The following is a 19,854-nucleotide window of genomic DNA, read 5'->3' as shown; positions in this document are numbered from 1 at the left end:
GTCTTGATGCTTTTCTACAATATATACCGCCTTCGAAGGGCAGATGTACGCACTACCGAATGGTAGACACTGCCAAGTCTAGTTATATCACCTAAAAATTTTATGTATTTAAATTGTATATTAGAAATCAACGAAGGCATTTACTGTTAGCTACATGGCAACTCTACCCGCCATTAAATTGTAGCAAAATGCTCTAGAACTAATACATAAAACATAAAAGTTATGCTAAAGTGCAATAAATAAATGTAATAAGTTGTACGAACTGTGCGTCTGGCGGATGCCATAAAATACCGAAAAAATTTGTGTTGGAAAATAACCACATAAAAGAAAATATATAATTTTTATTATATGTAACTACGTATACATATGTATGTAGGTACTTTTGTAAGAAATCGTAAATCTAACAAAGAGTCGAGTGTAAGAATAAATAACAGAATTATGAAAAAAGACACCAGGAACCTGCATGGAAATAAATTAGTTGTAATATTTCTGTTCAAAACAAAAGCAAAGAAGTATAAAAAGAAATTACACCGGCAGCAACAACAATAACAATGTGCGACATGAAAAATTAAATAAAGGTGTGAAAATCTATGTTAAAAAAGCGAATAAACTCACAAGTGAACATATCCCCATACATACTCGTATGCTATTACATTGTATGCACACATACATCCCAAATATGTATGGATAAGTGATTGACTTGCCGGGCTTACAAAAGCAATAAGGACAATTTCCAATTTGTAGCAATGATTATACATACAGTAATACATAGTTACAAACAGGTACCCAGCATTGAGAGCGAAAGGGAAAATCAGAAGCAGCAGCTCAACGCTGCTCGCTGAGGAGCTTGGAGCGAAGCACCAGAGGACAAATATTGCCGACGGCATTACCGCGGATAGTCAAAGTCAATGTGCGCGCTGGCATAGATACATAAATATGTACATATACAATAAATGTCATAAGGGGACTAATAAAGGTTCGCTCACTTATAGTAGTTGGCAGCGAATATGCTCGTACATATTTTATAAATAAATAAAAAAGTTGGATACTTCACGTTAAGTTTCCCTGTGAAGAACCAACAAGAGAGATAAGAAAATGCAAAGCTACAAGGAATAACTTCTTAAAAATTCGACTGGGATGTCAGCAAAATATCCGATTAACCCTTCTTCACGGATTTCGGTGTAATCTTATAGAAGTGGAAATATTAGGCACTTTCGATTCACCACTTCTCTCTGCTCGCTAAAAAATTCCGCTTAAGTTGGGATATTTTACGGATTATGCTTATTCTTACCAAATGTAATCGTTCGTTGTCCATTCGTGTATTTTGAAATGATTTAGATTTATTGTTAGATATTGATTGCTTTTCTTTAATTACAAGAAATAGTTTGAATTTTTTCTTTTGCGAGATGTTAAAAAAATATCTTACAGTACTGCCAGCCAATATATGTGCTAGATTCCAGTGATTTTTTTATTTTATTCACTACTCGAAGGTTGATTGGTGAATCGAAAGCAGAATATTAGTGAGTGTGCCAAATAGCATTTGGTTCGAATGCATCATTGCTTGAGAACGTATCGAGCATTTTCGGAGATTCCAGGCCGGAATTTTATACGAGAAATGCGAATTTCGCAATCATCACCAAAAATCTTCAAGTCATGACATACTGAAGTGTACCATCGACGAATGTCTAAGACTGACCCTGAATATTATGGCTAAGGAAGTGTACTTGAATACCAAAATAGTACCTAGAATATACGTACAGAGATCGTTTTGGCTATAAGAAAACGTAAACACGAGAAGTTAATCAAATTTAAACTAATGGTCTAAAAGAGACCCAATATTTTCTTCAAATATATATGAAAATAGAACGTTCAGCAACTCAATAAATTATAAGAGTTAATGATCCGTGCAACTTCAAGTAAGACTTAAAAATCAATCAAGATTTCGCGATGACGTCAATTTTTTGCCTTGAGAAAAAGCTGGTGTTCCTCTGTAAATAAGCAATACTTAATACTAGAACCAGCTTCGAAAACTTTATGGAGAATCCGAAAAAGATGAGCTGCGGTACTATTTCCGGGTAGTTGTTTCGAAATAAAAAATATAAAGAAAAGAAAGAGAATTAATTAATTAATCTCCAACATTATAGCTCACTTTATATCCCACAAAAGTCTAATACATTTAAAGTCTTGCTAAAGTATGGTTTTGTTCACTGGTATAACAACTTGGGAAATATTTGATAATAATTGATTTTTACTGCACGCTCATTACTTTAGAACTAGCAAATTTATCGCATTAAGCAGTTATGGGGGGCGAAATGTCCCTTTAGAAATAATGAATTATTCACTACTTCATTCGGGCGTCCTTTTGAAATACTCTTTAGTTTATCGGCTCTGTTAGAACAGTCAGCAGAAATTACCATTGGTATTTTGCTTGTACCGAACCGAACTTTTGTTATTCCCCTTTTACACATATACATACATACATATATATGTACATGCTCGTACAGAGTGGTATGAAAGTACACATTGTATGTGTATAATATGTATTTGTGTGTGATTGTTTATCTGTACGCCTATACCTATATACTAATATGTACGCCTATTCGCATGCGTGCTCACTTCGCTTTTCTTGAGATAGGACATGGCCGCACGACCGACCGGCAGGCAATCACTCCAAGTAGCAGATTTTGCGCTAATTGCTCGCTGACTTGAGGCAACATTTGCCGTTATTGTTGTTGTACTGCCTGATTCGCATTGATTTCTGGGCCATAAGACGTCGCTAAATTTTCTTCAAATCCGATCACGCCGCGCAATTGACTTCTGCCACCAGATGCGGCTTTTGCCGATACGTTTGTACGAATATGAATGTATGTACGAGTATAAGTAGTATGTGCGTAACTGTGTATTTCCTTCGATGGTCCGTTCGTCTGTTTGTCTGCCCGCTGCTGCTCAGCGGCTGCCACAAATTCTTTATGGCATTTTAGCAACCTTTTATGGGGTCTCGCCACGTACGAATATTTGTATATACATATGTGCATGCATACATATATACATATGGTATGTATGTATGTGAATCGGTACAAGAATACAACTGAAACATCAAACGTGTGCAACAACAAAGTTGCCGCAATGCAAATAATAAGCAAGGGAATAAACGCTTGCAACTCAAATGTTGCAGGAAGATGTTGAGGAAATTTTCATGTAAATATTTACAATAAGTTGTGGCATTAATCACGCAGCAGCAGCAGCAAACTGGGCAGTAAGTAGGTAGAGTGAGGAAAAATGTTTTGAACGGCAGAAAAGGGAAGAGTGCAAGGGACACTTTATAAATATGTATGTATACACGTTTGTATGCATGCATGATTGTTTATTTATATGCAAATTGAAATAAAAAGTGCCGATTGCAATCAAGTCAAAAGCGTTAGGACGTCCGATCCAGAGTTCAAAGCGATAAAAGTACGGCGGGGTTCGAAGAGATGGTGTCAATTTGTATGTTGCAAGCAGCAGGCAGCACATTTGAAGTTGTGGCAGATCTGGAAGATCATGACTGCGAAAAAGATGGTGCAATTGCATTCTTCCCTTGCTTTTTCGATTTCAATTCCATGCGCATGCTAGAATTGAGCGAAATACAAACAAACATACACTGTAATTACGCTAGCGCTCTGAGGTGGCTGCTGCTGCAACGTCATATTTCTCTAAAGTTGCCGCGATCAGTCAGTCATTCGCGCCGATCGCGGTTGTAAACACAAGCAGATGATGAATGCATACACTCTCAAGTGTGTGTGTGTGTATGTGCGGGCATGTACATCATCCACCGACAGGAAAACAAAGAAAAACACTCGGAATCTATTAAATACTTGAATCTACGAATGTGAGACTATATGCATGTATGTATGTGTGTACATGAAGCCAGGCAACTGAAATGAATTCAACATTAATAAAAATGGGCGCAAAATAAATTAATTAAAACCAAATGCGAAAATACTAGAGCAAAAAAGAGTGATTGAAAAGAAAATAAATTATCTCGAAAAACAAAACTGAGGGCTTAGCATTTATTTAGCACGTAGGTAAAATATGGTGTAACAACCTCTGTTGGCTGGCTGACTGATAGCTCGCCTGCCAAACAGTCGTCGTGACGCCCGTTCGAAGTTTGTGGCAGACAGGCAGGCGGGCAACTTGTCAGCGCCCAAACTTCAACTCGGTGCAAGTGGCTTGATAATCCACAGTACATATGTATGCATATAGATGTACATATCATAATAATTCTAGGATCGAGATTTCACTGGAAGTACATACATATTTCTCACTCTCACATTCAGACATAGGGGGGATGAGTGCTTAGAAAATATTAGAAACTAGGTATTCTTCATTACAATTTTTAATACACATATACAAAGAAATAAAGGCACAGGGTGTGCCATCTTAATTTCATCAAAGGAATAACGGATAACTTAAAGAGTTTTCTTTTCTCGAAAAAATGTCATCTCATTATACCTTCTGCTCAAATATGAACGAGACGTTATCAATAAAACGGTCCGTGGATGACATATGGCAAAAATAAATTTTTTGTTTTTTGGTAGGACTGTTATAAGCTTACATGGCAAATTTCAGCGAGATATGTCACATAGTTTGTTTTCTGTGCTACTGTAAACAAGTCAAGCTCGATTGTGTTCTTCGAATTTAACGATGGAAATTCAAGTTGAACAAAGAATTTGTTTGAAATTTTGTTATTCCAACAAAATTTTGGCGTCAGACGCCTTAAAAATGTTGCAGACAACCTATGGAGACTCTGCTCTATCGCGTGCACGTGTTTTAAAGTGGTACAAATCGTTCAAAGAGGGCCGTACATCGGTTGAAAACTTGCCTCATGAACGTCGTCCAGCAACATCAGTAAACGACGAAAACATCGGAAAAGTAAAGGAAATTGTGCTTGAAAATCGCACAAATCGCAAAATCGGTTAACGCTGAATATTATTTAGACGTTTTAAAGCGTTTGCGCGAGAACATTCGTCTTAAAAGGAAGGAATTGTGGGACAACAAGTCATGGTTCTTGCATCACGATAATGCACCAGCTCACACATCACATCTTGTTCGCGATTATTTTTCCTGTTTCCCAAGCTCAAGTTGCCGCTCCGTGGAAAACATTTTGAGACAATAGCACAGAAAACAAACTATGTGACATATCACGCTGAAATTTGCCATGTAAGCTTATAACAGTCCTACCAAAAAACAAAAAATTTATTTTTGCCATATGTCATCCGCGGACCGTTTTATTGATAACGTCTCGTTCATATTTGAGCAGAAGGTATATTGATATAATATATAACGAAAATATGGGATGATGACGAAATCCCAATACACAAAATATTCAAAACATAATCCATAAACAATTAAATCCCAATCATACATAATCCAGAGAAGCCACAATCCAGACAAAATATAAAGTCTCGCGATTTTCTCTTTTTTGTATCCTCCTACTTTCTGTTTCCTGTTGCTATCCTGTGGCTACTGACGAAGTTCTGACAAAACGAAACTGGTGCTTTTTACCCGAAAATATAAACCTCCACCCTTTAGACTTTCCAAATTAAACAACGTTCTCTCGCTCTCATCGGAAGTTAGGTATCTTGGAGTGATACTTGACTCCAAACTCCATTGGAAGCTACACATTGACAATCGGGTAAAGGAGGAGAGTATAGCCTATTATGCAAATCTATGTTAAGAAAAAAAAAGGTGACTCAAGCCGCATTTCGTGCTGTGGATATATAACGTAGTGGTTCTGCCTATTTAAGCATATGGATGCTTAGTTTGGTGGGAAGCTCTTCGGAAGGGCTATAATATCAGTAAACTGGGAGAGTGCATGTATTGGCAACCCTGAAGTATGTAGAACTTATCCCAGTGCTTTCCCGAATGCCATTTTGCTCTTACTTTTCATCGACTTTTACTTTATTGCTATCGCTGCTCAAGCTGCAATCAGACTAAAGAAAGTTGGCCACTGGAACAATCTTTCAAGGGACATGATAGCATTTTTAGGCAGTTCATACTGTATTCTTCGGACAAATCTCTATCCGAAAGCGGGAAGTTGAGGGTTGAGCCAGAGCAATCTTTCCAAGTAGGTAAGATTGGACGAGAGGAAAATCTGCACCGAAGCTGGTCTCTCTGTTTTCACTGACGACTTCAAGATAGAATCGGGAGTCAGAAAAGGGGTTCTCTCTAAATCAGCGAATTTATTTTTTTCCTTAAAACCGGCGAATATTGCTAGTGTTTTTCTTTGCGATCTTGCCGGCATGCAAAGAGGGAATATGCATTTTCCCAATAGTCAAGCCGTGCCTAGGCTCTGATGACACCATGGAGTAGATTCAAACTAATCAACTTCTGCCAGGAGGAGATCAAATCGCTTGGCTGTGAAGGTAACATTTTTCTAATCTGTGGTCCAGGACATAGGAGACATTGACACTCATGAGCTTGCCAGGAAGGGGTCTGAATTGATCTCAGAGATCCCCTACCCGGTCATCGGCATCCCCCTGACTGTTGCTAAAGGAGAATTGCACGACTTATTTCTCAGAAAAAATCGAGCTCCATTTCCTCATCTGATATTTCGAAAAGGTTTTGGCCCCAGTACAATAGACGGAGAAAATACTGGGGAGTCCACGCCATTCAATTTTCAAATTCGTAGATGATAATTAATAATAAAGTGCTTTTGTTGCAATTTTCGTAGAAGTAAATAAATATATAATTAACGCAGACCAAAATATAAAAATGAAATATTTATCTACTTATTCAACATGGGGAGATTCACAATCATGAATATAAAATTAATGACAAAAGTGACGCAAAATTAATCATAAATTTTGTTTTTGAATATCTTTTTTACTAAATATTATAAACAAAGTATATTTGTCTGTTTGTACACTATAGATGTCTAGTTCACAACTATGAATAATTATGTGGATAAAGAAGACATTTAAGAGTGTACTGGTCCTTAATGTATTGTATGATACTGGGGAACTTGCCATAGTCAATTCACCTTCGGAGCACAATCACGATCCCAAAGCTACCAATGTTGGTAGAACCAACATTTCCCTTAGAAGAAAGGCTCAAAACCATGTCAAATAATTTTATTCGCATATTGCAATAAGCACTGTGAAATACTGTTTTTACAATTCTTCAAAAAGTCTGGTGATGTCAGTGATGGCCGTGACGTCATACATCGATAACATACGATTTCTGTCAAGATCCAAAATATATTGTACGATATCGATGGAACCTTTAAAGTAGTGTCATCATAACTAATACCACTTTTTACCATTCAAGAACACTTAGGAGCCGATTGCCTTAACGACATTGTACCATTAATTTATTGTTTAGCGCCGAAGAAAGGTGAGCTTTGTCATTTTTAGCGACCTTCTGTAAATTGACTAATCAGAGGTGATTTTTAATTGGTTCTTCACAGAAATCTTACGTTTTATAAGTTTTCAATTTGATGTTTAATACGACTAACGCAATTGTAATGGGTTCTTGTAGTGTCAAGATTTGTTTAATCTTGTGGCACTCATTGTTTCTTAGGATAAGTTTAATCGCTTAATAAAAAAAAAAAACTGAAAGCATATGCATCTGGCATAAATACTGTGTATGTATCTCCGAGTCCAGATTGAATTTCGACAGGCGTTTAATACAGGGTGCATCCTTTTTTATACGGGAAGATTCAGTAGGTCTCAGAAGACATGATTCGGGAGGTAAATTTACCGACCGAACAGTTCCTTCAACAAAATATGTATCAAGAAGTAGTATGACATATGAAACCGCCTCGTCGAAACCAAAGTTCTTACCACAGGGGTTCAGGCTGAAAAAGAGCTTTGAAGCTGCCTATCAAATACTGATTCGTGTGCCGAATGGTAGCTAATATGTATAAGAACTATTTCTCAAACATTTCTCTTTCTAAGGCTAAGATAAAGAATGTGGTATTCAAGATGAATTAATATTATTTGGAATTAAGTAGACGCATTCAGCCCCTAGCTGGACAATTATTTGTCTTTCGTTAATATTATATACTTAAATATTCCAAATCTGACGGTTTAATTATATGCTTAATCCGAACTTTTGTCGTACAGAATGCGGTACTATAACTTTAAGAAAAGGATTAATTGATTTCGTAAAACCACTCTCAACCACAATTCTCTTTGTGCAACTAACTTTTTTAATGGTGATTTCTACGCTTGTATGTACGTACATAAATATGTGGGTATGTGTTTTCAATAATTATACACAGTATGTATCCTTGGCGCACATATGATAGTTATTTCTTCATTTCGTGTACACCCTGCAGGAAAATCCAATAATATCGCCATGAGAACCATAAGCGGTTCAAGTTACTTCAGTTCTTAATACAGATAATAGAGCGATACCACTGTGTCAAGTGTTCATTGCCTCCCGATGTATTCTCTTTTTGATAGGTCGATCTATAAATAAATTCAACCCTTTGATCATTCCAAGCCAGGAGAAAATTCGACGAATTTGGTTTTTTTATACATTATTAAATGCTGCAAGCATTGTATTCAAATTTTTGCAGTCAATAACTTATAAAACTTCAAATGCTTAATAACTGTTTTGTTGGATTCGAAAAACTACCTCATCTACTTTCAGCCGGATTCATACCAGAAACTTATAACGTCAGCAGATTCGTCATCGAATAACGCCACACACACAACACACATTTAAAACTTCATACCTAGCATACAGGTAGCCATACCACCTCAGCGCTTTGCTAAGTCATAATATACACATAGGTATATCAACTGTATGCCATGCTGAAAGTCCACCGCCGTGAGATTTGTTGTGGAATTTTAGCTTAACTGTTTGGACAGTGACGAACTTTGACGATAGAGGTCTCTACTTGCGACCTGGATTGCGAAATTCTACACATTAGTTCTGAACCAGAAAGTTGACTCACTAATTCAGGTTTTCCTACAGGGTATGTATACTTAGTATAGGCACCTTTGCTTCCAATTCAATGCTTTGCTCTCTTGTAAGGCCTTAGCGGCAAAGGTGCAGTAACATTTTCGATGCTGCATCTGCTACTGAGTCATCGTCTTTCGGTCTTGCGAAGTGTTTACGAGTACACACATACTATGTATGTATACGTATGTATACTCATATTAAAAAATTATTTATTTATAGTTTTAATTTATATTTCCGGCGCGAGTTTTTGTAACGTTTCTGTTTTATTTCACTTCGCCTTTCATTTATCATTTTTTATATATCCTCATTTATTTATTTATTTTAATTCGAGCAGAGCATTCTTGTTTTTCATTTGGTTTGTTAATAAATGCACTGGGGATGCTGTTGCTTGAGCGATATTCCTTTTCTCGTGCCTTCTTCTTGGTTTCGTTATTGTTGCTTTCATTGCAATAAATCAAATATTTACCACTGCAATGCAGCGAGGCAGCATTCCATGTTTTGTACGATTGTCTCTGTGGATTTTGTTTTGTTGTTTTTCAATTAATTTCTTTTAACTTGGCACATTTGCAAGATATTTTATTTAATTGATTAAAGTTTCCGTTTTTTCGATACCCTACATTTGGCGTAAATAAGATTTTTAATTTAATTCTGAATGAAGCCAGAGAAAAACAAGCTTTAAGTTTAATATGCATTTAATCATGCTATAAACGTGGCTGCAAATGTTTTGTCACTATTTTTTTCACTTACATACATATGTATGTATGTACATAGATTAATTGGAGTAAATTTGTGGTACTCAGACCGGTCAGCTGTTATTGTTCAACATGTGTTTTTTTAAATACAGCTACAGTAAGTAAGAAAAATATATTTACTCCGGTAATGAAATTTAAAATGAAATATTTTAAAATTTTATATATAAAAAATACCAAAAAAGAAAAAATGTATGCACAGCACAGAAATGTGAACGCACTCTATAAAATAAAACGTGCGTGTAGCGTAGTACACATAACAGAAGTGAAACTTTCAAGGCAGAAAAAGAAGAGGGAGAGACCCGAGAGAGAATGAGAGAGAGAGAGAAATAATATATATCTAAATAAATTCACATTATTTGCAGAGAATACAAATAGACAAAATTTACAAAAAACGGAGAAGGGTCGACTGGTGCAGGTAAACGCCGGACACAAACCGTGGCAACAACGCGCACAACTCCGAGCGTTTATCACCCGCATAAATGCAGCGATTCCAGGACCACAGCAACGGCACAAATTACCACAAGGCAATACCAATAAATTCGACGCCGAAATGGATAGCACTTTATTAAACGGAAATAAGCGCCAAAAAGTAGGCACCAAGGAAATATAACGCCAAAAATATATTTCCTACAAGTTTGCACCAACAAACAAGCGCCAAAAAGTAGGCAGTGTTATTTCTCACTAGAAATTAGCTACCACAAGAAAAAACTCAGGAAAAATAGCCTAAAGTGTATCTAAGAGATATATAAGGTATAGCTCTCTCTCTCCTTTTCCTCTACATTATATCTTTTTTCTCTCTCGCGGAACGAAAATGCCCAAAACGTTGCATGATCTTGAAATTTACTCTCCATTCTCACTCGTCCATCGACGCCTAAGAAGTTTCACTTCAAAAATACTTAAATTTAATTATGGTAAATGCGAATTATTTAGCTAGTATCTAGTTGGGCGTCCCTTTGTCTCTGCTGCTGCCCTTAATCGATTTTGCACTCAAAAATATTTGTTGTTTCGGATGTTAGGTAGTTCCATTCGTTCTCCAGACTATCCGTTAGTTTCCGTTTTTTGCTAAGCTATTTTGCGTATTCGGCGTTCTAATTCGTTCCATTTCATGCGAATGGAGTTGTTTCGGCTCATTATAAAGCAACCATTCCTTTACTATACTTCCGATTGTTGTTATACTGCATACTGACTATTTCAAATTCCTTTTCAGAATGTCGAAGTATACAAAGAGTTCCATAGTTGTTTCTACAAAATGCAATTTGCCGACCCCATTCGCGGACATATAGCTCCATACCACCACTGAGACTCGCAGTTGGGTTAAAGTTTTTCGATTGCAAATTGAGTTTAATCTCATCACTAAACAACTCATTTGTCCAGAAATCAGTTGATTTGTCGGCATATTGTAACGCGAATTCGAACCGTTTCTTTTACTAATTGCGCTTATAAATGTTTTTTTTATCTCGGCAGATGATCACTCTTACGTTTGCTTGCTTATGGTTTTTGACTCAAAAATGTTTTCTAATTTTGCTTGCACTATTGCTTTATCGTGACCAGCAGTTTTAGCGAAGAAATTCTAAAAATCTCCTCTTTTCTTAATCTTAGTATTTGATTTCGCTCTCCAATGCGAATTTCCTTTATAAAGGATTTTCCAATAACAGGTGTTATTTTGATATTCAAAGAAAACTGTTATATTTTAATATAAATGATCGGATGTTTATTTCATTATAAAGAGGAAGGTGTGCCGTTAATAGTGAAAAACAACATCAGGCAAATGACCACCACGACCACGCTTACAGAACAATATCCTTTTCATGAAATTTTCCATAACCGAATTGCGAAGTGGCTGCCCTATGTCCTCGATAGCCTCACGAATTCCATCTTTGAAGTGTTGAATCGACCCTGGGCTGTTTGCGCCCAATGGTTTCGCTACTTGTGCGGCACGTTACGCCGTCTTATTGAAAATAAACGTTGTACAGATCAATACCATACAATTTAGACCATAAAGAATCGTTAATCATCTCTCGATAGCGCAATCAATTCACCTGTTACACCTATTATTGGAAAAAACTTCGTCCATCAAAACAAAACTGAGGCATGGAGCAGCCTCATATATCTTTCTTTGTATAACATTTAATTTATACCAGTTGCTTCATCAATTCGCCACATGCTAACGCTTGGTGAAAATAAAAGGCCTAATATGTGTTTCATATGTAAATACTAGGCCTACGCGGAACTATTGGGACAATTCGTTGCTTATTTAAGCAGATATTTCGCTGCAAATGTAAATAGAGAGATAACTTCGATTAAGCATTTTACTAATTTCGCGTTTCATGTGAAATGGCTATCAAAATTCATACAAATTGCATAGCCGTGAAAGTTCATATGTATCTCACGGCGAAGAAGTACTCAGTTCACGCTGTAAAAACACCGCGCAACATGCGAGCAAAATTTTTTTACACATTTCAAACTAACAGTTCGTTTGCGAGTGAAGTACCTGAGTTCGAATACTCCGAGAACATAGCAAGTGAATCTTCTTTATATTTTTTTGTGTCAATATATTATACAATATATATATGTTAATTTGTTTAAAAACGCTCTTTTTAACAAAATTTGTCAATTGCTTCTGGGGAGATGCTTATAAATTTGACTTGCTAAATTAGAGTTTGCTAGCAACATTTCACGGCAAGGTAAATGCATGTTGCTTGCAACATTCCACGGCTAGGAAGTTAACTACATTTTTGTGGTGGGTACATATGTATGTATAGTGTCCTGTGTGACTGTATGAATTTGTAATAGGCAGGCTGCAGGCAAAGTAACGTAAAAGTGCAGTTGAAGTTTAAGAACACAATTTCCAATTTCCTACGCAATGTAAATCCTATGCAGTTCTGCATCCATTATAAAATATTTGGAAACTTCGTTCGCAATAGGGTCATTGTTTCATGGGTTATATTGCAGGAGTAACCTTCCTATCGAAACCATTGTCTTCGGCCTACTGAGACATAACATGGATAACTACATGCGAAGAATGAATATATGTAAACAGAATGAAAGGAAAAGGATATAAATTGTACTTGTCATTAAAATCGCGACATTTTTCCATTAACTAAAAACGAACTGTTTTCGTCAGTTATTTGTGGTGCATTATGTCTGACAGCCTGCCATTTCGACTATCAGCTCTTAACATAATGAACCGTAAAAGAAAAGCACGTGCTTACTGATTCATACCTATCTGTTACGCCCATGGGACTTCTCCATCATAAAGTTTCATGAGGAGTCAAAAACTAAGATTTTGTCAGAACAAATACAGAATTTTACTAAAAGATTTAAAATTCGTTGCAATTTTTCGGACAATCTGCTAGGATCGGAACTTGCATGGTGTGCAACTAGGCCGTGGTACTTAAATGCGTACAGATTAACATCAGCTTGTAAGTTGTAAAGTGGAGGTTTTTCATAGCAGTTTTTTCTTTAAAAAAACCGAAATCTGTGATAAATATTAATAAACTCTTATCTTATCTTAGATTAGGTTAGGTGTGGCAGCCGCACTGCACATAGGAACAGCGATCCCACTTAGACCATGAAATGGATTCGTTGTGAGCCATAAGGGCTGGGCTACATTCCCCTTCCAGATTGAACCATCCACAGCTTTGGGCAAAGCGTAAATGGTTGTTGATACCTTAAGTGAAATATTATCTTAAACATCGGTTCCTGCTTCTGGCTAGAGCCGGGTATGTACAAAAAAGGTGTTGCATTTTATTTTTAACTTCTCCTCATTCATACAGCTAGAGCAGAAATCATGCATAATCTCATTGAGTGATTTCCTATCAGACAACGTCCTGGATACGATCCGCTTTATCTTTCGAAGCTGCAACGTTATCAAAGTTCGTTCATTTTTAAGTATTTCCTTTTGACATACAGCTAGAAGGCATACAGCGGGTTACCTAACGAATACGATGGTATGATGCGAAGTTACTGTTGGTTGGTTAAAGTGGTAATTCTTCTGGAATCCAACTAGCTCTTCCGTACCATTTTGTTGCCACATCCTCGTCACTAACTTGTTTAACGGTTATTTACAGCATGACTATATCCAGTCTGTGCGGCTTAAGAACCTTATTAGGTTGTTGACGTCTAAGCCAGACAGTTGTTCGAGAATCTCGAACAGTGGCTGGCCCAGGGTTAACATTCAGTCCCTCCATAGGACAGGGCATTCACAGAGGAAATGAAAGATTGTTTCCTTTTTCTCCAGTTCTTTACAACTGTGACAGTATGTATTGTGAGGGATACCCATTTTGGCTTCTTGTTCTCCGATAGACCAGAAGCCAGTTATGACTGCCGTTAGTCTACAGGCGTCCCCTCGTTTTATGTTTATCAATGTCGACGATTGCTTGAGGTTATAGGTGGGCCATAACGTTCTGCTAATTTTGCATTTCGTCTGGTCCTTCCATCTACAATCCGCGATTCGGAGGTATTTTAGGGAAATTATATTCTTCACTCTATCTAATGGTGTGAATACCGATTCTGCAAGACCGTGATTCATGGCAGATCACCCTCTTGCCAGTTCATCTGCTTTTTCGTTATCTTCAATGTCCCAGTAACTTTATGGTTTTCACTCAAGGTGGTGAGGCTATTACTACTTTGTTCCACCACTTTAGAGGTTGTAGTAGCCGAACTCAGTGCCTGGATTGCAGCCTGGCTATCCGAAAGAATAGCGATATTGCCCTTAAATGAGAAATCTGCCATTAGTGGCCTACATGCTTCCCCAATTGCCAGTACTTCCGCCTGGAAGACACTGCGGGTATAAGGAAGCCGCAATTAATTGTTTCAATTTTAAGCCTCGTACTGCCATCTGTATAGCCTCTCTAGGACATGATCTGATTGCACCGACCGTTATTGCACAGGCTGATTTTTGTATTCTGCCGAGTAATATGAATTGTACTCTCTCCCTAGAGCTTTCCACCAAACTACCGAACCATACGATAAAATAGGTCGTATAACCGCCTTATACAGCCATAATGTATGCTTAGGTTGAAGACCCCATCTTCTTCCAAGCATACGTTTACAGGCATATAAAGCAATTTCTGCCTAAGTTGCTGTACTTGGAGAAAAATCTCCTGCCTTGTCTTTCCAAAATTTGTGTAATTTTTTCCGTATTCTTTCACGAGGATCAGCAAGAACTTGAAGTTAATAACCGTTGACCAATACTTTGACCTTCAGGAAGCCTGCAAGGACCCGTATTAAACCACTTGTTATACATTTTCATACCTTTTTCATGTAGTAAGACGACCCGCGGGAATCATTTAAACTCGCTATTGACCAATTTGGAAACGCTTATTATTTCAAGGAATGCTGAAGGAAATATCCACTATTTTTCCAACTAAACACGACAGTGGCACGTTCACTTTTGAGAGCACGAAAATTATAGAGGTTAGCTAGGAGAAAGGCTTTTAATTGTTGCCACCTCTCGCCATCTCTTACCAGGTATCCTTGGAAATCTTAGCAAAGTTATTTGGCCCTTTGTAAGATTTTCGACAGTCTCAATTCTGTCATACAAAGAACAAATAAATGAGCTTATAAGTAAGTGGCAAGAAACCACGCCAACTGCCACATTTTGCCATCTGTCTTTTAATCCTACACATACTCGAATATGTATATGTATGTGTGTGTACGTATTAATAATTTCTTATACATATGCATGGCTTAGTAAGCATAAGTTTATTTATTAAATTTTAGCTCTCCTTCCTTTTGGCAATAAATTAGTTTGCCCATTTGGTAGCAACTCGTCGCATTTTTCTGATTTATCTTAATGTTAAATGACTAACACAACAACAAAAGCATTAACATTAACTATCTATGTTAGCTACTATTGCACACGCATGCATATACATATGTATATATGTATATATGCACTTACACACTTTCATACCTGTATTTATGATTTGTCAGCAACTCGTTATTAATCGGGTTGGCAAAGTAACAACAGCAAAAAATTAGTAAAAACCCATCAATTATGCACGTATAATAAATTTATTACTACAAGCACATAATTGAGATCGAAAAAAATTAATTTAATGTCTTTTATTTTGAGTTTAATTGCGCCTGACTTTTTTATTGGGTGTATAAGTATGATATTTAGATATTGTGGCCTTAAATCTAACGTTTGATGCATATTAATGCATTACAAGGATGGGCATTAGTGTGTTCGGTTGCGATGCAAGTTAAATACTAAGGCGGTATACCGCCGTCTTAAACTCGGTACCGTTTTTTGGTGGGAAGTCATACATTTTTCAAATCTGATACTAATTATATGATATTTGGAAAATTGAAAAAACGCACTTGACGGGTGGACAATAAAAGCACAACTATTTTACTTTCAAAGAAAAAGCGCACCATTCAATTTGTTTATAATCAGAGAGTGCCAAATTGCCATTCAAGTGGTAAGTTTATATCTTTATGCAGTTCAAAAACATAAAAAGTAAATATTGAATGTTTCTGCGGGGGTAAGACGACGTAACGGTCGTTTAAAATGAGGTATGCCATTTACAGGAATTCAAAAACTCACAGTCACTTCGACACTCTTACTGTGCAGCATCTTGATGATTTGGTAAGTAGAAATTTCTCAGACTTGACCCTGTAAAAGTCATGCTACATGCACTACTATTGTAGACACTTTGATTTATTGTAAAAAAGTTATATATTGTATATACTACCATTGGTGGAAAACATCACCCAAAAAGGGTGCTTGTGTAGGACGCTTTTGATACGAAAGTTCATCTGTGAGGGTTTTTTTATTATCAATGGCAATTAACTAATAGTAATTAGTCTTATGGCGGCCGCCGTAGCCGAATGGTTTGGCGTGTGAGTACGGTTCGGATTCGAATCTCCGTGAAACACCAAAATGAAGAAAACATTTTTCTAATAGCGGTTGCCCCTCGGCAGGCAATGGCACATCTACGAGTGTATTTCTGCCATGCAAAAAGCTCGTCATAAAAATATCTGCCGTTCGGAATCGGCTTGAAACTATAGAAATTTGTGGAACAACATCAAGACGCACAACACAAATAGTAGGAGCAACTCGCAAAAGTTTTTTTTTTTTAAGTTATTCAATGTTTTCATACCGACATGAAAGGTGGCGCACCCTGTATATATATATATAATTAATCGTATCAATGCACTTATTAAATCTTAAACTATATTACACATATTATTTATTCATTCTTTCTCATTTTCAAATTTTTCTTTTCAGATTTGGTGAGTGCCCAACTTGTAACCGAAATCAAGCGTCTACTTAAGGACAAGTGTTGGCACTTACCATTATTAAGAGGTAAGGAGTTATCATTACACCGTGCCTCCAATCAGTCCTGCGTCCTCTATAAGTCATCTACATAGACCAGACAACGCGATGTCAAAAAAGCGTCTGGAATATCATCAACAAAGATTAAAAACGGCAGTGTCCCGAAATGGTTACCTTGAGATACACCTGAGGTAACTTTGATGGCATCAGATGTTGTATTATTTATACGAACGAACTGAGTTCTACCAGTGTGATAAGATTCAAATCACTTAAGTAAGCTAGGGTGAAAACCAATTGAACCCAACTTGTTAAGTAGGTTACTATGGCTGACTCGCCTCGAAAAGTTTCAAATTATTTTGAACACAATTTGCGAATAAACGTAAATTCGTAACGGTAGATCTACCCTTAAAACAGCTATTTTGATAAGGCTATATGAGATCTGAAATTTGGAAGAAAATCAAATCGTGAACCAAAAACTGGGTATTTTATTGAAAATATAACTGCTGCAGAGCAAAGTGTTACTGAAGAACCTTCAATATCGATATCTCTACGTTTTCAACAATTAAGGATTCATCCACTGTTTGGCGTACTTTACCTGTAAACGTACATACATTGAATAAAAATAGTCAAACCTGAAAGAATTAAAATTTTTGTTATGTTTGATCTTAAAACAACTTCTCGGCGTGTTTCTTGAAAGACTCTCTATTTTGAAGACCAAAAAAGGAACCAGAAGATGTCATTTTCATAGAAATTCGATTTTTCGTAAAATTTTGTTAAAAATACCTTCTAAGCCGAACGTTTAAATAGAACTAGGAGATCAACCAAATACCAAAAACAGGCTGTAAGCGTGTAAGGGTTTAAGTGTAAGGATGCAATTATATGCATATGGGTAAGACTCCGTCAGAAAATATGAGATTTGCAAGTGGTCTTTCGATTTCTTTGAAACTTTGGGAAATATTAGTTCTAGGTAAGATACATTCGAGCCTAAAAGGATTTTGAAAAATTTTCAAAATTGAGTCATCTACGCCATGTTGAAAATCGGGACCGTGTTTTTTTCAAAAATCAATATTTCTTGAACCGTTGGATGGATTTCAATGCAATTTACAGACAATATAGAAACAAATAAGTATTATGTCAAAAAAAAAATTTCGAAATTTTGACCAAAAAAAAGTCAAACAAATTTTTTGAATCAATTTTTAGTTGATTTGGCCAGTTTTTTAGATTTTCTGTTATACACGTAACGATTCCTTATGATTTAACCTTTATTTTGAAAAAAAAAAATTTTATGGTGTCTATAATAGTTCTCGAGATATAGCGATTTTAGTGGAAGCGCGCACGCACGGTTTAGGTAACAGGTGTGCAATGCGCGCTGCGTTATGTGTTCCTGTATGAAGTGACTGGAGCAGACTGCTGCAGGTCTGTGCGCGTTTTTCTACTCCCGCGCTGCGTAACCGCGAACTTCACGGTGCGCGCTTCCACTAAAATCGCAATATCTCGAGAACTATTATAGACACCATAACATTTTTTTTTTCAAAATAAAGGTTAAATCATAAGGAATCGTTACGTGTATAACAGAAAATCTAAAAAACTGGCCAAATCAACTAAAAATTGATTCAAAAAATTTGTTTGACTTTTTTTTGGTCAAAATTTCGAAATTTTTTTTTTGACATAATACTTATTTGTTTCTATATTGTCTGTAAATTGCATTGAAATCCATCCAACGGTTCAAGAAATATTGATTTTTGAAAAAAACACGGTCCCGATTTTCAACATGGCGTAGATGACTCAATTTTGAAAATTTTTCAAAATCCTTTTAGGCTCGAATGTATCTTACCTAGAACTAATATTTCCCAAAGTTTCAAAGAAATCGAAAGACCACTTGCAAATCGCATATTTTCTGACGGAGTCTTACCCATATATAAATATATATAAAGGAACAGGTGATGTAAAATTGTTGCATTAATTGTGTATAGGAAATTGAATTCAAAACTGAAAAAAATCTGTTTAGCTATAATAACAATAAACCGTTCTACTTTCTTTCTAGTTTTCTAATATCACATTCAATCATCAAGTGTAAATTTTACATATACATATATGTATGTAGCAAATAACACTCAAGTGTTGCAAGTCAATTAGTTTTTTTTTTGTTTTTTTTTTTTTTTGAATTTGCAACTTGTGTTGCTGGTAATATATTTCTGGATAAAAGTAAAATGGTACATTTCTGATACCATATATATTAGTTCGTGTCTTGTCTATTGATTTAAGAATTATTTTAATGAATCTTTCATCACTAAGCGTACAGCTCATACATCAAATCGTGAAGCCATCGCATTGATTCATAATAATTGTTATAACTCTTTCGCTTTGGTTTGAATGATTTAAAGCATTAAATAATAAATTGCTTTAATCAAATTCAAAAGCATACTCATACATAGACAAGCAAAAATAAATAAATGAACGTAATAATGAAGCTAATAAAAATACCAACAATATTAAAAGAAAAATCAGCAGAGGCACACAACCCCGGCCAATATGTTGATGAGTGCGCTGATGAGTCTCTAAACAATTCGAAAGGATTATGCCACAAATCCACGATGCCACACAGACAACATACATAAATTCAATGAATACAATACATACATACATACATGCATATGTTAGTAGTTACTGCAGATGTGGCTGAGATACACGCAAAGACAGGCGGACAAAGCGCACAGCTGCCAATGGTTTATTGCTTCATCATATACCCATAATAATAAATTTCTTAGAAGAAATAAACAAAAATTCATTAAATCATAAAGAAATGAAAACAAAGAAAACTAAAAAAGTAAAAAATACTACATTAAATTAAGGAGCAAAGAAGAA

The 19,854-nt window shown here is 36.1% G+C and overlaps 1 long non-coding RNA gene across 1 annotated transcript; it reads left to right on the top strand.

The window, feature by feature from the left end:
* The first annotated feature begins 214 nt into the window (after nucleotides 1–214).
* On the top strand, nucleotides 215–17,652 carry LOC128861448 (uncharacterized). The gene is made up of 2 exons (XR_008454376.1): nucleotides 215–578; nucleotides 16,942–17,652. It is a non-coding gene; the product is annotated as an uncharacterized LOC128861448 (long non-coding RNA).
* The last annotated feature ends 2,202 nt before the right edge of the window (nucleotides 17,653–19,854 follow it).

Source organism: Anastrepha ludens, chromosome 4, assembly GCF_028408465.1.
Source record: "Anastrepha ludens isolate Willacy chromosome 4, idAnaLude1.1, whole genome shotgun sequence".
Lineage (NCBI taxonomy): Eukaryota > Metazoa > Arthropoda > Insecta > Diptera > Tephritidae > Anastrepha > Anastrepha ludens.
Note: the sequence above shows the minus strand (reverse complement) of the source record. Positions and strands in the feature narration are given on the sequence as shown.